Source organism: Canis aureus, chromosome 13 (assembly GCF_053574225.1).
Source record: "Canis aureus isolate CA01 chromosome 13, VMU_Caureus_v.1.0, whole genome shotgun sequence".
In the NCBI taxonomy this organism is placed as follows: domain Eukaryota; kingdom Metazoa; phylum Chordata; class Mammalia; order Carnivora; family Canidae; genus Canis; species Canis aureus.
Window position 1 is genome coordinate 17,376,573 of NC_135623.1, and position 20,072 is coordinate 17,396,644.

General features: G+C 44.6%; 1 long non-coding RNA gene across 1 annotated transcript; it reads left to right on the plus strand.

The window, feature by feature from the left end:
* The first annotated feature begins 1,371 nt into the window (after positions 1–1,371).
* LOC144281553 (uncharacterized) lies at positions 1,372–13,137 on the plus strand. The gene is made up of 3 exons (XR_013350018.1): positions 1,372–1,883; positions 4,200–4,345; positions 12,002–13,137. It is a non-coding gene; the product is annotated as an uncharacterized LOC144281553 (long non-coding RNA).
* The last annotated feature ends 6,935 nt before the right edge of the window (positions 13,138–20,072 follow it).

Here is a 20,072-nt window from a genome sequence, read left to right on the forward strand (position 1 = left end):
TGGATCTTGTGAGGTGTGGGGGATTGGACATATCATCAGTTAGGTCCCTTTGGTTTCTGCCTGGGTGCCTGGATGGATGGTGGGGGCTCCTCAGTGTGAGGTCAGGAGGAGGGGCCCCATTTTGTAGGTGCTGAGGTTTAGGGATGGGAGATGGAGAGAGTTGCAAGTGTTGATGTCCCATAGATCTCACTTCTCCTAGACTTGAATTGTTCAGTATTGCTAGGGGCTGCGGATTTTCCATAGGGTGACCAGAGGACTTGGGGTGAACAAGGCTTCAGTAGGTTCAGAGCTTAAGATGCTACTTATCTTTTGCCTCCTTGGCCCAGTCCCTCTCAGCTGAGAACTCTCAGCTCTGAGCTCTACTGGTGGCTGTAACATGAAGGAGCTCTGTTTGGTGGGCAACTTCAGCTCTCTCTGAGCCTCAGTTTCTCTCTGTCAGGTGAGGTGAATTGTTTACTCTGAAAAGCCTTCCTGGTCCCCCTGCCAAGGTCTCCTCCCTTCTTTGATGGTGTCCAAGGTACCAAATACTGAGTCGCATTTCAGTCACCACAGGACTGGGGAAGCTGTCCGAGATACGGAACTAACTTATGGCCGGGAAACCTAGGGAGGAGAGAAACACTGACTTTCCTGCATAGGAAGCATAAAGGATGGAGCTCTCCATGGTAGTGTTGGAAATGGTTTGCTTGCTTCATTTTGAAGTTTTTCTTAAATGACCCCGATATGCTCTTTCCAAGATGCACTGATTTGTGATGGATGTTTAAATGAGGGGGTATGGCATCTCAAAGTCAATACGTGCAAATCTCAACTCATCATCATTCCACCCCAATGGTTTCTCATGCTCTCTTAATGGGATCACCATCCTCCACCCAAATGATTGTAACCTCTTCCTGCTTCTTTATTATCTTTCTTTGTTGCTTGGAAAGATTTTTATTTTGCCTTTGCTCTTTGAAAGAAGTTTTATGATAAACTCTTACAAAAGTAGAAGGATATTTGAGAGAATAATGAACTCCCATGTACCTATCACCAAGCTTCAACAGTTGTCAACCCATGGCCTATCTTGTTTCATTTACTCCTGCCCACTCTCTCCATCCTACCGTGCTCCCAGATTATTTTCAAGAAAAGTCTAGGCAGCATGTCATCATGTGTATACATTTAAGGATGCATTAAAATACCTAAGTATAGAAATAAGCCAGTCCAAAAAGACAAACACTATATAGTTCCACTTATATGAGGTACTTAATCAAAATCATAGAGACAGAAAGTAGAATGGTGGTTGCCAGGGGCTGGGGAGGAGGGAGGATGGGGAGTTAATTGTTTAATAGGGGTAGAGAATTTCAGTCTTATAAGATGGAAGGAGTTATGGAGACGGGCAGTGGTGATGGTTGCACAACATTATGAATGTGTTTAATACTACTGTGTTAAAAATGGTTAAGATGGTAAATTTTATGTCATATGTATTTTTCCACAATAAAAAATGGAAAAAATACATAACTATAATGTCATTACATACTTAATAAAATAACAAAAAATTCCTTAATATCACCAAATACATAGTGTTCAAATTTCCTAGGTTAATTCATAATTTAATTTCTTTTACACTTTGACTCAGAATTCAAATAAGTTCCATATCCTGTAATTGGCTATTGGTGTCTTTTAAGTCTCTTCTAATCTGTAGAATACCCTCTCCTCTTATTTTTCTTCAGCTATACATTTGTTGAAGAAACTGGGTTGTTTCTCCTGTTGCCCACATCTGGACTTTGCTGACTGCTGCATCCCATGGTGTCACTTAATATATTTATCTGACCTTGTATTTCCTGGATATCAGTGGTTAAATCGAGAGCCCTCATCAGCTTTTCTTTGTGAGCAAGAACAGTTCAGAGGTGGTGGGTGAAATTTTATCTTCATTTGCACACAAAAGTCTAATCATAATGTCTCTTTTGGTTGTTAGCAGCCATCCAGCATCATTACCTAGATCAACAGCTTCTTCAGAGTTTGTAAAACAGTGATGTTCTAGTTTTATCACCTTCTATTTGTTCTTTAGCTGGACTCCCTATAAAGAATACCATCCTCTCATTAACTATTTGGATATGCCAAGGTACAGGAAATGCAGGATAAGTGCTTGAGTCTTTCCATTTATTTTTTTATTTTATTTTTTTTTTTAAATTTTTATTTATTTATGATAGTCACACACAGAGAGAGAGAGAGAGAGAGAGAGAGAGAGAGGCAGAGACACAGGCAGAGGGAGAAGCGGGCTCCATGCACCGGGAGCCCGACGTGGGATTCGATCCCGGGTCTCCAGGATCACGCCCTGGGCCAAAGGCAGGCGCCAAACCGCTGTGCCACCCAGGGATCCCGAGTCTTTCCATTTATATTCAGTTTTTAAAATGATGAGTTGGTTCCTTGGCGTTACCCAAAGGTGACCAATGAGATGATTATGTGTCATTATGAACTCGTGGATTTAAATAAGTATGATGTGTTTCAGTACATTTCAGTTTTTATCTTTGCTGGTGCTCAAACGGTCCCATCCCATCTTTGGTTAACAGGAACCTCTTCACCTTAGCTCCTGAATCCTTTTGACAGTGACCTCGGTAGTCTCTGCTAGCTGCCCTGCTTTCTCCGATGACAAGATGTTCCATTTCATACATTTCCTGTCTCAGACCTGCAAACAGCCATTTCCACAAGAGCTTGGGGTGGAAGGGGCTTCAATAGGTTCCTAGTTTAAAATGCAGCTTGCCTGTTGCCTCCTTTTCTTTTTAATGGGAAATGGTACTAGGTGTTACAGTCTGGTACTACATGTTACATTATTTTTAATATTACATTCAATATATAGTAAAAGAGAATGTACCATATGTATAATTATGAAGCATCTTAATAAAATGGCTCCCCATCAGCCACCATCCAACCTAAAAATTGGAACATAAACTTTGTGAGCAAGAACAGTTCAGATTTGTGTTCATTTTGTGTGTGTCCCTCCTTCATCTCAGCCTTCACGCTCCATCTAAGGGGGTGGATTATGTATTTATAATTTTCTTGCTTAAAAAAGTTTTATCACATATGTGTATTTCCCTAAATATGCATTATTAGTTTCTAGTTTGTTTTTGAGCTTTATAGAATGATATCATAAAGTAGGTTCTCTCTGTCATGCTTTGATTTTACTAAATGTAAATAAAAATAAATCTTAGAAATATCCTTTGTCTTTTATTTTTTTTAAAGGTTTTATTTATTTATTCATGACAGACACAGAGAGAGACAGAGGCAGAGACACAGGCAGAGGGAGAAAGAAGCAGGCTCCATGCAGGGAGCCCGATGTGGGACTCGATCCCGGGTCTCTAGGACCATGCCCTAGGCCGAAGGCAGGTGCAAAACCACTGAGCCACCCAGGGATCCCCCTCCTTTGTCTTTTAAAGCTATAATTCATTTATTTTCAATGATATACAATATTCCACTGGGTGACTATATCATAATTTATTTTATTATTTTCCTGTTTGTGAGCATTTGAGTTCCTCCAGTTTTTGCCATTGCAGATATTTTGCTAAGATAATGCTATTGCAGGTTTTCTTGTTCAGGTCCCTGGTGCACATGCAACAGAGTCTGTCTGAGGCAGTGGTTATCAAACAGTTTAGTCTCAAGATCCCAAAGACTTTTAATTTATGTGAGCTAGAGGTATAGATATTTACTATAGAAATTAAAACAAAAATGTAACCATTTTATTTATTAATTCATTTCAAATGCAATAACAAACTCATTATGTGTTAATTTAAATTATATAGTTTAAATGAAATATAACTGTATTTTTTGGGACAAATAAAATGAGAAGAATGACATTGTTTAAGTTTTTGTAAATCTCGCTAATGTCTGGCTTAAAAGAAGACAGCTGAGTTCCCATACCTACTTCTGGGTTCAGTCTCTTATATCTTATATCATGCACTCTGACAAACTCCACTGTATACTCATGACACGAGAGTAAAAAAAATAATATCAAACCTTTTAAATATATTACAAAAAGAATTTTGACCTCATGGATCCCCTGAAAATGTCTCAGGGTCGTCCCTGGCAGCCTGTGTAGGTTCTGACTAGCAGTGTCCAGCTTGTGCAAATGAAGGAGCCTTCCCCATGGCCCAGCCCAGTTCTCAGCTCTGGGTTTGGGGCATAAGATGCATTTAAAAAATCAGCGTTAACTGAGCCATTCCTTTTCTTAGTTCTTTCTTTACTCAGCAACTTGAAGGAGAGAGGTGAAGGCAAGGCAGACTTGGGGCACAATCATATCCGGTGGCACCTGTATTCACCCTGAATTCCAATAGCATCACCTGACCTACCAGGATATACATGCCCAGTGTTTATTCAGGTGGGCCTTAAATCTTACTGAGTCCTTGTACCCATTTTGCTGAGGAGAGAGATTTTATATCATCACTACCAGCATCACCATGACCATCATCATCAAACAGCTTCTGTCCACACCATGTGGACCAGGTTTTGTGTTCTGTGTTAGGTACTTTATATGCAATAGTTTGTTGGGTTCTTGAATGACTTTATAGATCAAATGTTATTATCCCTGGAGGGAGAAAAATGAGGGAATTGAGGCTCAGAGAGGGGATGTGATTATCCCAAAGTTGCACACCTGCTGATCTGTGGAGTAAAAGGTAGGGCCCAGTGCTCACACCTCTTGGTGCAGGACTGTGAGTGGCTGGAGCAGGAGGTCACTATCCCATGGCTAATGTGGTCTCAGGCTTTTTGAGGGAAATTGAAGCAAAGGGTGGGTTCAGTTCCCAGAGCCAAAGTCTGCAGACTTAACTGGCTCATCCTAATTCTAGACCACCACAAAAGCCATTTGCCGTTCCCTCACGGTACTGTTTGCTTCCTTGAGTAGGCTTTTGGAACCCAATGGGTATGGAAGCAGGAAGGGAGCTGGTAGGGTCTGTGTGACCCAGGGTTCACCACTTAAGCTTCCTGTTCCTCAGTTTCCTCTTCTGTAAATTAATACCAGGACCATCTCTGCTTCTTTCTCAGGACTTTTGTGAGGAAAAGACAGTGTAAACAACAACCTTCATCTGTGTAATGCTTATATGTCAGGTCCTATACCAGTCTTTATACATTATCTCATTTAATCTTCCTGATAACTGTGTGCATGTAGCATTTTATTATCTCCATTTTTCTGATGAAGAAACTGAGGCTAAGAGAAGCTGCATGACTGGCCCAAGATCTCTGGGCTGGGGAGTAGTAGAGCTGGAGTTTGAACCCAGGTCTCTTAGGCCGCTAAAAGCCTTGTAATGGTAATGATGGCAGCGTGTGATGGTGTGTATTGTGGTTTCATGTGAATATGGGCTATGGGCAATCCTGGTTTGCAATGAGCCAAGCTGCTTGCAGGAGACAGATCAGGGTAGTCAGACCAGCTGATGATGTTATATTTGCCAAAAGATATGACAGAGAAGAGAAATAAAGGGTGTGTTCTCAGGAGGGATGGTGGGTGTTGGCAGAGGCAGCACACAGCAAACAGCCATTGGGCACGTTGTCTGTGCTCTAAAGTCCAGCAATAGAGCTGACACAGTCTCACCCTCAAGGTGCTCAATCAGGGGGGACAGACATCCCAACAGACACCAGTCATGTACCTTGTTCTATTAGGATGCAGAAGTTGCATTCCTAAGAAATATTATGTTATAAGGAATGGAATTATAGAGACAATTGCGTCAATGGGGCAAAGCAAGTTAAGGGCTGGATAGTTGCAGACTCGCCATAACAAAGTGATTTTTCCTTCAGGAATGTCAATGATAAAGGTGCTTTTACAGCTATAAGTGTATGACTATAAAACCTGAACATCACAGAGCAAATCCAGACTTACACATCCCCATGCTTTGGCTCAAGAGGAATATTCTTTCTTTTGCTGTCCCTCCAGCACTGTCACTAGGGTAGGCTTCTCTCACCTTCCATTCACCTTAACCATCCACTATTGGAGAACAGAGGGTCAAGCCTTGCTAAGGCATCCTAAAGACATCAGACACTGCCATCTCCAGCCTCCACCATGCCTCTTACTAGTTCCCCAGTAACAGACTCTTCCTCTCCACTGTGGTATGTTCACTGTAAATTGTGCTCTCTAATGAAAGCATCACATCATACTGAGTTTATACTTAAAAAGCTTGCCACAGGAGAAATTCTTACCTGGTAAAAGAACAGAAATGAGAGTATGTGGAGGTAGTATTGTGTCACAATTAAGAGTGAGGACTCTAGAGCCAGTCTTCATTGTTTAAAATCCTAACTTTGCTACTTAGTAGCAGTGTGATCTTGGGCAAGTCACCTAGTCTTCTGTGTTTCATCTCTAAAATGGGGAAAATGATCATCCGTGGTTGTGAGGATTCAAAGAGGTAATGATTGTAAAGTCTTACAGAGAGCCTGGCACATAGTGAGCACTCAACAAATGTTACCTCTCCCACAGTGCTGAGGGAGGAGAGGTCCACTGAGCCTGGGCGGTGGGACACAGGGAGTGAGGAAAGTCACCTGGGGAGGATGAGAGACTGGAGCTGGATTTGAAGGGTGAATGGGATTGCATAGGAGGATAAGGCAGAGGCAACAGAGGGACATAGCAAGGCTCTTTTGAAGAGTCAGGCGGAGGGGGGTGGGTGGGAGGATGAGAGGTTGGATGTAGACCAGTTAGGGGTTGTTGCAGTGATCTGGATGAGGGTTTATGAGGCCAGCACTCAGCTATGGCCGTGAGGATGGGGACGAGTGGTGACTCCATGAGAGTTTGTCAAGTAATAGTTGCTTAGAAGACACCTGTATTCCCTGATCCTGGTGCCTAGTGCTTTGGAGCACGTAAGGAAAATGAACCGTGTCTAACCTGTTGGGGGTGTACACTCTATTTACAGACGTGAAGCTGACAAAGGTAACTTTTAATTGTCAAAACTGGAGAGTGAACTGGCCTGGGTTATCCTAGAGGATCCATAGAGGCCTCTATGGACTTGAACACTGTCATCTATGTCATCCCATCTCTGCTGGCTGTCACTCTCACTCTTCCACGCCATGTTTCACCTTTGCTTCCCACTGCATTTGACTTTAGTCTCTCAGGCAGGCTGGCCCCACCAGGCTAGAATCATAGCTGAAGCCAGATCAGGCTTATATTCACACATTCCAGCAACAAAGAAGTATACATGTCTGATTATGGCTTAGAGCAGTGGTTCTCACACTTTAGTGTACTCAGAATCACCTAGAGGGCTTGTTAGAACACAAACTGCTAGGTCCTAGAATTTCTGATTTAGTAGGTGTATTAGCAGTTAGAGCTGCCATAATGAAGTACCACCGACTGGGGTGGCTTAGACGACAGAGATTTATTTCCTTACACTTCTAGAGGCTAGAAATCTGAGATCAAGGTGTTCATAGGGTTGGGTAGGTTTCTTCTAAAGGCCTCTCTCCTTGGCTGTCTTCTTCTGTGTCTTCACATGGTCTTCATCCTGTGTGTGTGTGTGTGTGTGTCCTAATCTCTTCTTCTATAGACACTAGTTGTATTGGATTAGGGCCTACTTCAGTGACCTCACTTAAGCTTAATTACCTCTTTAAAGACCCTGTCTTCAAATATAGTCACATTCTGAGTACTGGGAGTTAGGACTTCAACAGATGAAATTGAGGGAAACACAATTCAACCCATAACTGTAGGTCTGCAGTGTGGCCTTAGAATGTGCTTTTTTTTTTTTTTTTTTTTTTTAAGTTGTAGTCTCCATGCTTAGTTTGGAACCCAAATGCAAGGCTTGAACCCATGACTCTGAGATCAAGACCTGAGTGGAGATCAAGAGTCATATGCTTAACTGACAGAGCCACCCAGGTGCCCTAGAATATGCATTTTTAGAAAGGTCCCAGGTGATGATGGTTCAGGGACCACACTTAGAGAGCCACTGGCTTGGAGTACTTACCTCTCTCCCTGGTACATATGCACTTGAACAGAAGTGGACTTGGGCTCCAAGAATTATAATGTTAATTGAAAGGAACGCCAAATACTTGTAACTGGCAAAGGGGGAGAAGGATTAGAGCTGAGGAACTTTTTGGCATTTCCTGAATTACATGGTGCTGGTATTATGGCTTTTCAGCGGCAGTGGCAGGAGAGGTTTCAGATTTTCACATTGGAGACAACATGAACTCAATCCTGGCTTTGTCCTTTTTAAGCTAATTTTGAGCAAGCCACATAATAACTCTGGGTTTCAAATTTCTCATCTATAAAATGGGAGTGAAAATAATACCCATAGCGTAGTTGGAGTTAAATGTAATAATCTGTGTAACGGACCTGGCACTTAATATATGATAGCTATCACTGTTGTTGCCTGCCTCCTCTTTGCTCCTTATCAGGAATCTGCAAGGTCTACCTCCATCTCTTGCTTCACCAGATCTGAGGACAAAATCCCAGAATCATAGAATCTCAGTATCTTAGGGTGAGTGACCCAGAGAATGAATAAATCTGAGTTCTTGCCGACTTCAGGGAAAACCCTTATGTGACAGATATGAAGCTCTCTCAGCTCATGCTGTGGGGGTGACTTTTCCACACTCCTCACTGGGCCTTGGGATGGAGGTCAAGGAGGTCAAGAACATCTCAAGAGTGTCATTTGTAGCCACCACTGCAAATCAGAAATTGTTGTGGCATTTATTTAAAGATGCAGATTCCTGGGCCCTGTCCAAACCACCCAAATCAGAAACTTTATAACAGGACCTGGGGATCAGTATTTATAGAAAGCTTCATTAAATTTTTTTTTGTAAAAGATTTTATTTATTTATTCACGAGAGATAGAGAGAGGCAGAGGGAGAAGCAGGCTCCCTACGGGGAACATGATGTGGGACTCGATCCCAGGACTCTGGGATCACGCCCTGAGCCAAAGGCAGACTCTCAACCAATGAGCCACTCAGGCGTCCCTATAAAAAGCTTTAGAAGTGTATGCCATGCAACCAGTCCTGAGGCCTCTGTGGTGGAGACCCACGTGTCCCTCTCCTCTAAACTTGAGAGGAACTGGAGAAGGAGGGGCCAAGGGACATGAGTCAGAGGGGAAGAGCTAGAAGGGCTCAGGGTGGGGACAGATTGACCTGCGTGAATTGCTTCTCCTCTCTGAGGCTTTGTTTCCTCATCTTACAATCATGAATGATGAAAACTACTGCCTTATGGAGTTGTTATGAAGATTATTCTTTTCTCCCATGGTCAGGCTTTCTCCATGAAGGAAAGTGAAGCCCCCAGGAGAGCTGGGCTTCAGGCATCTTTCTTGTATTCCCCATGGGGTTGAGGATGCAGATGGGGTCCTGTGGATGCCTGGTGATGGGCTGTCCTCTCCTCTCTATCTCCACAGGCATCAGATGGGGCTTCATCCTCTGCTGCCTGGGCTATGTCCCCAGCCTCCTTCTGCCTTTTGCCAGTCCCTCCCTTAGGTCATGCAGGGAGGAATACTGGCCCTTCCCAATGGTTCCTTCTCAAAGCTCCACAAGGTTCCGTGGGCATTTTGCCCCCATCCCTGCCCTTGTACCTGGAGCCTCTCTTGTCAGGCATTCTGGGTCAGTCCTGAGTGGGCTACCTGGGGGTTCCTTTGGGCTTTGTTTCTTCTAGCTGTTAATCTCCTTCCTCCAAGAGGGCTACTGCTGGATGATACAGACTCTGGCCTGGAACTCAACTCCAGAGCTTCCTTTAAAAAAAAAAAAGATTTTATTTATTTATTCATGACACACACACACACACACACAGAGAGAGAGAGAGAAAGAGAGAGAGAGAGGCAGAGACACAGGCAGAGGGAGAAGCAGGCTCCATGCAGGGAGCTGAATGCGGGACTCGATCTCAGGACCCCGGGATCACACCCTGGGCCAAAGGCAGATGCTCAGCTGCTGAGCCACCCAGGGATCCCAGCTCCAGAGCTTCCCGAAGCCTGATTTGAAACAGGGTGAGCCAAGAAGAGACACTTGGAATCTTGGGGTGAAATTCCTAGCTAGGTGACCTGAAGCAAATTGCCTTTTTTAGGTGCCTCAGTTTCCTTGGGTATCAAATGAAGGGATGCTAGGATTGGTAGGGTTCTGTGAGAGAAATACTGTACCTGCAATTCCTGGAAAAGAGAGTTGTTCAATGAATGGAAGCACATATTATTGGGTGCACAACCTGCTTCCCTCACCAAGCTGGGAGCTCTCTGAGGGCAGGACTCTTTGTAATATAATAGGTCTGTCTACCGAGCATTTCTTATGATCTGGGCAGAACTTCCACAGGATAAACAATTATATTTATTTCATAGGGTTGTGTGTGGATTAAATGAAGAGGTTTATCTCCATTTTACAGAAGAGGAAACTGAGGCTCAACTAGGTTAACTTCCTTTGTGGCTTTGTATTTCTCTGTCCCTACGTAGGGTCTAGCACAGGGCAGACACTTGAATAACTGAATTTATAGTACCTGACATAGTGGTGACTTGGTCCCCTTTGCAGGGCATGTGGGAGAGACCAGGCTTTCCAGGCTCTTCCCTTCTCTTTCCTGGCCTCCCCTGGCAGAAAAGGAGGGTGTGAACCCACTGCTGGGTTGGCAGCGAGGGCCTCAAGAGTCCAGAGGTCAAGTGTAGGGCAGGAGAAGCCCATCAGAAGCCCTGCCCTTGGTGGGGAACATTTCAAGGAGCCAAAGAGCAATCTCTGAAAGGCTGAGTCAGACTGAAGTGGAAGGTGGGGTGGAGAATGGTAATGAAATGTGCAAACTCCTGCCTCTACTCTGATGAGCAGAGTTTCCCGTTGATGGCCTTGTGAGCAGAGGGGCGCAGTGCTCCCTCACTGCCTTTTGGTTGTTCCTCTTGTCGTATTTTTCCATAGATCTCTGCAACGGTGGGGGCATGCTTGTTTCATTTTACACAGAGGGCCACTGAGGCCCACAGAGGGGAAAAACCTGGGCACAAAGCCTGTGCACGAGGAGAGCTAGGTGCAACACACCGAGTGCTGTACTTGGGATCAGATAGACCGTGATTCCTTCCGCTGCTGGCAGCACCATGACCTTGGACAAGTTACTTTAGCCTCTCTGAGCCTCAATTTGCTCATTTTAAAAATAGGAATATATATGTATATTGTACATATACATATATGTATGTATTTTAAAATATTTTCTTTATTTGACAGAGAGAGAGAGAGGGAGAGGGAGAAGAGGATTCCTCACTGAGCAGGGAGCGGGACATGGAGCTTGATCCCAGGACTCTGGGATCATGACCTGAGCCCAAGGCAGATGTGTAGCCAACTGAGCCACCCAGGTGCCCCAGGAATATATATTTTTAAAAATTTAAATCCAAGTTAGTTAACTATAGTGTATTATTAGTTTCAGGAGTAGAATTTAGTGATTCATCAGTTGCGTATAACACCTGCTGCTCATTACAAACTCCCTTCTTAATGTTCATCAGCCAGTTACCCCATCTCCCCCATCCAAAAATGGGAACATTAGTTGTCTTCACCCTGTAGGGTTGACCTGGGGATTAAATGAGGAAATTAGTGCATCTTGTCTAGCACAGTGCCTGGCAAGAATAGATGTTTCGAGAGGTGGATGCAATTGTGTGTGTGTGTGTGTGTGTGTGTGTGTGTGTGTGTTATCTTTGGCTCCTGTCTTTTTTTTTTTTTTTTCCCAACTGCCCCAACTCCCTTTCAGCTCACCTTTTCTTGTTCTTTGGGCTCTTTACACCATAGTGTGAGCATGTGGTTCTGCTACACAGATCTTGGTTTCAGAAGCAAGTGAGTGGAAGGAGAGTTCAGTGGACAGCTCAGAACCTCAGGAATCAAACCACATGAAATCCATCTCAAAGGAGACAGTGAATTGATCCGCAGGAGTAACCTGCTGGTTTCTGACTTCCTTTAGTGTGTACAAGAGCTGAGGGAAGAAAACTGAATGCCGAGCTGGGAGACTGAGGTTCATGGTTGTGTGACTCTGGGCTGGTCCCTTCCCCTCTCTGGGCTTCAGTTTTCCCATCTAACAGTAAGGGGACAGGCCAGAGGAAGTTCTGATACTCTGGGTTTCTAATTTTATTCTAATTATATGTTTCAGGGAAGAACAACGAGGCCCTGGATAGGATGTGATGAATGAATCTTCTTAATGAGAAGTGGAAATCATTTGTGGTTGAGAGCTGTGCCTCAGATCAGAGTGACAGGATACATGGCCAGGCTATATTTTCCAGCAGATTAAGTTAAAAGCTGTGGCCCAAGACTCTGAAATATGAAGAAAAAAGAAGAAGATGACAGGATATTTTTTCAAAGAAATATTTTCCAGCCAAAAGGTGCAGCAGATCACTTCCAGGAATTTGTTCTTGTTCTCTATCAAAGGTGAAGAGTTCAGAGCCTTCAAGGAAACAAGAAGCTGTGGGATGGAGTGAGGAAGTCTGGCCCATTGGCTTTGGGCCAGTTGCTGAATCCCTCCAAGCCCCAGTTTCCTCGTCTCTAAAATGGGGCTGTTCTTTCCACCTAGGATGTTCATCGCAGGGATTAAATGAAGTATTGAGTATTCCCATCCTCCCTAACTAGGGAGATCTGAGTTCTGGTTCTGGTCCTGATAGGATGTGGCTGGTCCAGAAGGTCAAAGAGGTAATTAGGGGGATTTCCAGTTTCATGACCAGGATCGCCATTCTTTGCCAAGGGTGTAGCCAAGGGGATAACTTTACCATTTTGTTTCTTTACACTTATTTATTGAGCTAGGATTTACCAAACTCACGTCACATACCTAACATTTTGCTGGTTGCTGGGGTGGACAACAGCCCCTCCTACAATGTGCAGAAGCACCTCCACAGGCTCCTCTCCACCTTAGGTCAGGCTCGTGCTGCAGCTGCCCACATGGAGAATGGGTCAGCATCCTTCCCCGGCCCTGCATCCCAACAAGCATCACATGTAGTCCATTCATTCTCCTGCGATCACCCACACTGCCCTTCCTCCTGTTGTACTGTTGTAGAACATTACCCATGTCAGGAGGCTGACATCAGCCTCTTTTCTACATGTCTAATCCAGATTCCATATACCAGCCAAGCAATCCTTCTAAAATGCAAATCATGGGGCGCCTGGGTGGCTCAGCAGTTGAGCGTCTGCCTTTGGCTCAGGGAGTGATCCCGGAGTCCCGGGATCGAGTCCCACATCAGGCTCCCTGCGTGGAGCCTGCTTCTCCCTCTGCCTGTGTCTCTGCCTCTCTGTGTGTGTGTCTCTCATGAATAAATAAAATTAAAAAAATGCAAATCATGCTGGATCATGCCACTGTCCTGCTCAGGACTCTTTGGTAGCTTCTTTCTGCCCTCCTATACCGCCCTTTAATTGGCTAAGCAGAGCCCCTATGTCCTGCCCTGCCCACTTCAGCTTCATCACTTATGACTCTTTCAGACCAAACCTCACCTGGCTATTCAGGATGGGCTGTTTCAAGCCTCTGTGGAACTGCTGGGCACCCTCTTTCTGCTGGATTTCACCCATCCTGCCAGCATCTACTCAATTTTGACCATCATCTTCTCTGTAAAGACAGTCCCGAATTTCTCTCAGCAGAGCTGACTCCTTTTATCAGCTGCAGAAATAGCCTTGGAGAAAGGAAGTGACCATCCAAGGTCACAAACAAAATGTGACAGATGCCCTCTATATTAGTCTGTAAGGGCTGCCACAGAATACATAGATTGGATGACTAAAGCAACAGGCATTTATTTACTTTCTCACAGTTATGGAGGCTGCAAGACTAAGATCAAGGTGATAGTGAGGTTAGTTTCTGGTGAGGCCTCATTTCCTGGTTTGCCGATGGCCACCTTCTTGCTGTGTCCTCCCATGGCCTTTCCTATGTGCTTGAACACTCCTGGTATCCCTTCTTCTATAAGGACACCAGTCCTATTAGGTTAGGGCCCCATCCTTATGACCTCATTTAATATCATTATCTCCTCAAAGGTCATATCTCCAAACACAGTCACACTGGGGGCTGGGACTACAACATACGAATTTTAGAGGAATATAATTCAGTCTATAATACTCTTCTTGCTTGAGAGCCAAGGCTAGCAAACAGAAAATGATTTAGGGGCAAGACTGGGCCATGTGTGTTCTGTGGTGGTACAAGGAGGAGCTTGGTGGTTAGAGAAGTAGAAGCAGAAGACTGCAATAGTCAGGGGTGAGAAGGGGAGGGTTTTAGTGAATTAGGGTGAAAGCAGGGAGGGAGGAGCAGCCTGTGCAAGAGTGTGGGGGCTGCACTAAGTGTAAGAGGCTGGGCTATGGAGGGGAGTGGGTATGCAGGAGGATGGTGAGCTCAACCTGCCTTGACCTTGGGAGGGAGTGGAAAGCAGGTCTCCCTATTTGCAGAACAGATGGTCACTAGAGGCTGCTATCTGCCGAGAGAATTCAGCACCTTTCTTCAACCCTTGCACATAGGGACGGACACCCCCCAGTTCTGGGAAGTGGTAAAACCAGCTAATTGTCTGGCAAGTAGCAAAGCCAGGACTTGAACACAGGGGTCCTGATCCTCAGTCTGTGGACCTTTCTCAGCAATGAGGTGGCCAGAGTGCACAGTTTAGAGAGCCATGTGCATAATCCTGAGCATGAGTTCCTCCTGTCTTGTTTCATCCTCATCCCAGCCCACCCTGGCCTCCTCTGAGGTGACCCCTCTCTTCTTTCTAATCTCCTTGGCCCCAGAGGCAGCAGGCTGCAGGCACTGGGCTTGGCTTTGCTCCTAACCAAGTTGGAGACATTAAGTTAATAGCCCTATAGGTACAATCAATCCAGTTAAAATTACTGCCCTCTCCTTCCCCTGCTCATTTTAGAAGCCAGTGGGGTGGCGGTATCTGTTCTCACTCACCTCCTTAGTTCATACGTTCCCTTGGCCTACTCTCAGCCGTGGTGGGGGCCTGGCACAGAACTGAGGTGGGGGTCTGAGAGGTAGAAGTAGAGCCTCATCCTCACTCTGCTCTGTGGCTTGGGCCAGCTGTTGTCTGGGGGTGGGGAAGGGCTCAGGACTCATAGCTGAACCTTGAGTTCAAGTCTCAGCTGCCACCTCCTGACTGTGTGGCCTGGGCAAGCCTCTAGGCCTCTCTGAGTCTCATCTCCTCTGTCAAGTGGGTAAAATAATTTTTGCCCGCTCCCCATTTCTGGGTCATGATGGGAAGTTGATGTGAAAAATCTTCAAAAGCCAAACAGGAGTAAGGCAAAATTGGAAATAATAGTTGCTAACACTTCCACAGTACTTCCTGTGTGCGTCTCTAAACTTATGATATATATACTATCACCACTGCCATCATGATACCCATTTGGAAGACAATGGAAACTGAGGCCCCAAGAGTTAAGTAGCTTGCTGAAGGGCACACAGCTAATAAATAGTAGAGCCAGGTGCAAACCCTCGCAATCCAGCTCCATATCTGTGCTTTTAACTACAATGCCATTTTTTTTTTCTTCTGGGAATTTTCCCACCTATTTTTAAATGTTTATTAAGAAGGACCAGTTGCTTACTAAAGGCCAGGAACTTTGCATTTATTTTTTTCATTTGATCTTTCCCAGGTAATGGCAATTATTGACCCATTTTGCAGAGAAAATTGAGGAGAAGGGGCATATGGCTAGTGAATGGAGAGTCAGGATTCAAACCTAGGTCTCTTCTAAATAACAATAGTAATGACAATATTCATATTAATAAATAGTTAGACACTTCTCTCAGGGACAAGATAACCTGAATTCTCATCTTGGCCCTGTCTCTGATCTATATGTGGCTTTTTGCAAGTGCCTCCCCTCATGGGATCTCACATTACAATTTCTGCTTCTAAGATCCCTCCAGCCCTGGCACGTAGTGATTCACCAGGGTTCGCAGTCTGAGGGCAGTTGATTCCCTCAGATAGAGGTATTTGTTATCTGTACATCAGAAATATTTATGTGTCTCAACCTAATCAGTGAATAATAATAATAATAATAATAATAATAATAATGCCACTCTGGAAAGAGAATTGCAGTTGGAAACAATTGTTTAGAGAAAATAACATTTGTTCCCAGCTCTTGCTCCCCGCTGGAATGCTGGGCCACTTGTTTTGGTGACAGATGCCTTTTGACTGGAGTTTTGAAGCATGAGCAGCTGCATGGGCTGGAGGTGAGAGATGGAGTTGGCTCATTCTCAGCTGGCCTCTGAGGAGATTACCAAGGTCTGCCCACCTTGTACTCATGGGGTCTCCTGACCTCTGAGGCAAGGCTAACTCCTAAGTCCTGATGTTACCTTATAGATTTTGACTCACAGCTGTGGTATTGAGATACACAATGACTTACCCAAAGTCACTCAGCAAGATGGTGGCAGAGCCAGAACTAGAATCCACATCTCCTAGTTCCTTCCATGGTGGCATGTGGTCTTCTGAACCAATGGTGGTACCACCACATCCAACTTCAGTGTCTGGCATCTGGTCTGTCTGCCTATGTACAAGGCTTGTCGGGAATTACTAGCTTTTTGTATCCTTCGAGTGACCCTAACATCACTATCATCCTCTGGCCTGGACAGATACCTGGGGGGCTGATGCTGGTTACGTGAGCCAGCAAAACAATTGTCCAGGATCAGGCAGGGTAAGAGGGATTTGAGCCAAATATAACTGTTTTGGTCTTGGTCACATGACTTCTTTGCTTGTGTGTGATTGGTGGATACTTCCATTCACCAGCAGGACTGGGTCTGATTCCCCACTTATAAAATGGAGCAGTACTCTTTATTCTCCGTACCCCATTCATGAGGGCATCATGAAGATAAATTGCATGGAGAAATAAAAAGTGCTTGTAAACTGAAGAGTGATATGAAAATATTATTAATAATAGTGGCCAATGTCTACCAAGCACTTTCTATGTATGTGTTAGTTGAGGTATTAGTACTTGCTGCTGGGATGCCTGGGTGGCTCAGCGGTTAAGCATCTGCCTTTAGCTCAGGGTGAGATCCTGGGGTCCCAGGATTGAGTCCTACATCAGGCTCCTTGCATGGAGCCTGCTTCTCCCTCTACCTGTGTCTCTGCTTCTCTTTCTCTGTGTGTCTCTCATAATAAATAAAATCTTAAAAGAAAAATACTGCTGGAACACACAACCTTAAAAGCTCAGTGGATTAAGCAACACAGGTTTATTCTTACCCACCATAGTCAGAGGTTGGCCAGGAGGCTCTTGAGAGCAGCTCTTTTCTAACTTTATTTTCTTGGAGTCTTTCCCTTTCAGCCTAACTGACAGGGGTGAGAAAAGCATGGAAGATGCATGGTGGATTTAGGGCCAAAGTTAGAAGTGGTAAGCTTCACTTTTATCCACATTCCATCGGCCAGAATTCAGTCTCATGGCTCCTCAAAAATGAAGTCAAGCTATGTTTGCAGGAGGAAACTAAACCTATTTGGAGGACACATGGCATTTTCTCAGCTCCAGGGTTTCATGCACCTTGTTAATCCTCATAACAATCCTCTAAATGGTTTTGTTATCCCCCCTTTTCTTCCAGATGAAGAAATAGAGACTAAGAGAGAACAATGACTTACTAAAGATGCCAAATGAAAGGGAGTGTGGTGATCTGAATTCAGTCTGTCTGGCTGCAAAGTTCCTGCAGTTTAATTTTTTTCCAGAGGAAACTTCTAGCTGTGAATGGATCAGTTTAATTCATGTTATTTATTGAGGGTCCATGTTATTTATTGAGGGCAGAGCACTGGACCATGTTCTGTAAAATGTTATAACTATTCCTTTTCCTCTTCTGCATGCCCAAACTACCCTTTATTTCCCCCAGAAATTCTAATTCTGTCTAGTATTTAAGATTCAGCTTCAGACTGTTCCCTTCAGGAAGTTTCCCCTGATGACCCCTGGAAGCTACTCTTTTCTGAATCTCTCTATGCTAGCCTCAATTCCAGGAAATTGTGTGCAGGAGAGACTAAGGTGCAGAATGGATCCTTTTTTTCTTCCAGGAATTGACAACTGAAGTTCATGATTTAAAAAAAAGATACCAAGTTCCCACATTTTAAGGAGACTGGTGGGGAGTCAGGGCCACTGTTGGCTGAGACTCCTGGTTTATAAAACAAGTCCTACTCTGACCCCCCTCCCCACCAGAAGAGAGGGAAAAGCTGTTACCTCCCCCCACCCATTCCCCTGGAGGAGACAAAGGATTTCCCCTCCCCAAGGCAAGGCCCCAAGGAAAGAATAGACTGACATTTTGTTTCTCCATTTAACCACCTGGCCTGCTCTGGTGTAGCAGCAGAAGAGCAGAGGAGAGGTGGGTGGTGGTTTGGCCAGACAAAAGAAGCAAGGACAGGCCCCCTATATCAGTCAGTCCTCAAATGTGCTTACAGTCCTCTGAGTGGAGGCCCATAGAGATTAGATAAGATTAGGGACCTCATTAGTGAGAGGCATCAGGGGATTGAGTTGTGAGACCATGATGAGGGGCGATGGTGGTGTCAGCCAATGATGAAGCAAATCTCAGGGGGACCAGTGCATAGGAGAGCTTCTTAGGGAGGGCCCTCATCTGTGGAGGTTAGGGGAGACTACTCAATTCCACAAGGATTGCACAGGTAATAAACCAGGTCAGTGGCTAAAGCTAAGGCACAATTAGTAGAGGACTACCTCACTATAAGCTTTCACACTAAGAGTCCACTACCTCTTTCTTTCCTCCTTGCACCCCAACACCAGAGCAGTAGAACGAGGAGGAGGTGAGTGAGAGCATACTCTGCCCCCTACAACAAGAGGTAGATGGTTGAACAGAGTTAGGGATGGTGGGGTATAGGGCAGGGAATGACAGAGGTGGAGTAACAAGAGATTTGAATCAAATATAAGAATAAGAAAAAAGGGCAGCCCCGGTGGCTCAGTGGTTTAGCGCCACCTTCAGCCCAGGGCATGATCCTGGAGACCCGGGATTGAGTCCCACGTCAGGCTCCCTGCATGGAGCCTGCTTCTCCCTCTGCCTGTGTCTCTGCCTCTCTCTCTCTCTCTCTCTCTCTCTGTCTCTCATGAATAAATAAATAAATAAAATCTTTAAAAAAGGAATAAGAAAAAACATAAGGATTAGAAAAAAAGCTCTAAAGAGCTCAAATAAGACTGTTCTAATAACTAAAAGTCCCTGAAAAGTTATGGCTTCAGACTGTGAGTTTGTTAGGGCAGCCTGATACTCAGCAGGAAAAGGGCTATTGGTAGCAGTTATTGAAAAAATGTTGGTGAGCTTCTAGTTTTTGCCAGACAATGCTCTTTTGCCAGACAATCACTGGTGATTCCAAGGAGCTTACCCTGGTGAGGAAACAGACAAGTAAATGCTGTGAGATAGGATTTGTATGATAAATGCCATGAGATAAAATGGTAGAGTATATTGGGGTGTGGACAGAGGGGCTCAGTTATGGTTGTGTGTATCAGGAGAGGGGTTGGGATGGCTTTTGAGGTCATGAAGAATGAGTGGGAGTTGATAAGATGGTTGCATTGGTGAAGGATATCCAAGTACAAAGGCACAAAAGCATGAAATACTGGACACATTAGAGGAATTGTGAGGACTGTGTTTGAGCAGTGCATAAGGGGTGCTTATTACTGCCACTTTGCTTCTTACTTTCATTTTATCTCCCTTGCCCAACTGGACTGTACACTTCCTCAACGAAGGGCGATGTCCAATCAATTTTACCCCCTTACTACAGCTAGCATAGTTGTACAAATATAACACTGAGCTGCTTTTCACTGGAGGGAATCCAACAGAAATTGCATGATTCTCAGGGTTTGGGGAATTCTGCTGTGGGAAGGAGGTAGATGGGCCAGTATGTGGCTTAGGGCAAGCCATCTCTCTGTCTAGGCCTTAGGTTCCTTCTCTGTATGTAAGAAAATTGACCAGATGATCTCCAGAGTTAGCTTAAAAATAGCCTGAATTTGGAATGTGGGTGATAAGAGCAGTGGATTGGAGGTCAGGAGATTTGGTCCCTAGTTTTAACTCTGCCAATAGCTAAGCGTGTGACCTGCCCTTTCTCCCCCAGACCTCAGTTTCTGTACATATAAAACAGAGGAGTGGTACACTATATTTCTAAAATCTCTTTTGGTTCTGATCTTCAGTGCCTTTCTCACTGAATTCAGTTGACCTTGGCTTGGCCTGGTGTCCTTGCTCAGGAAGGCCTCACTTTCCTCAATATTCTTCAGACACATTTTCAAACTCTATGGGGTAAGGAAGGGAGATTAGG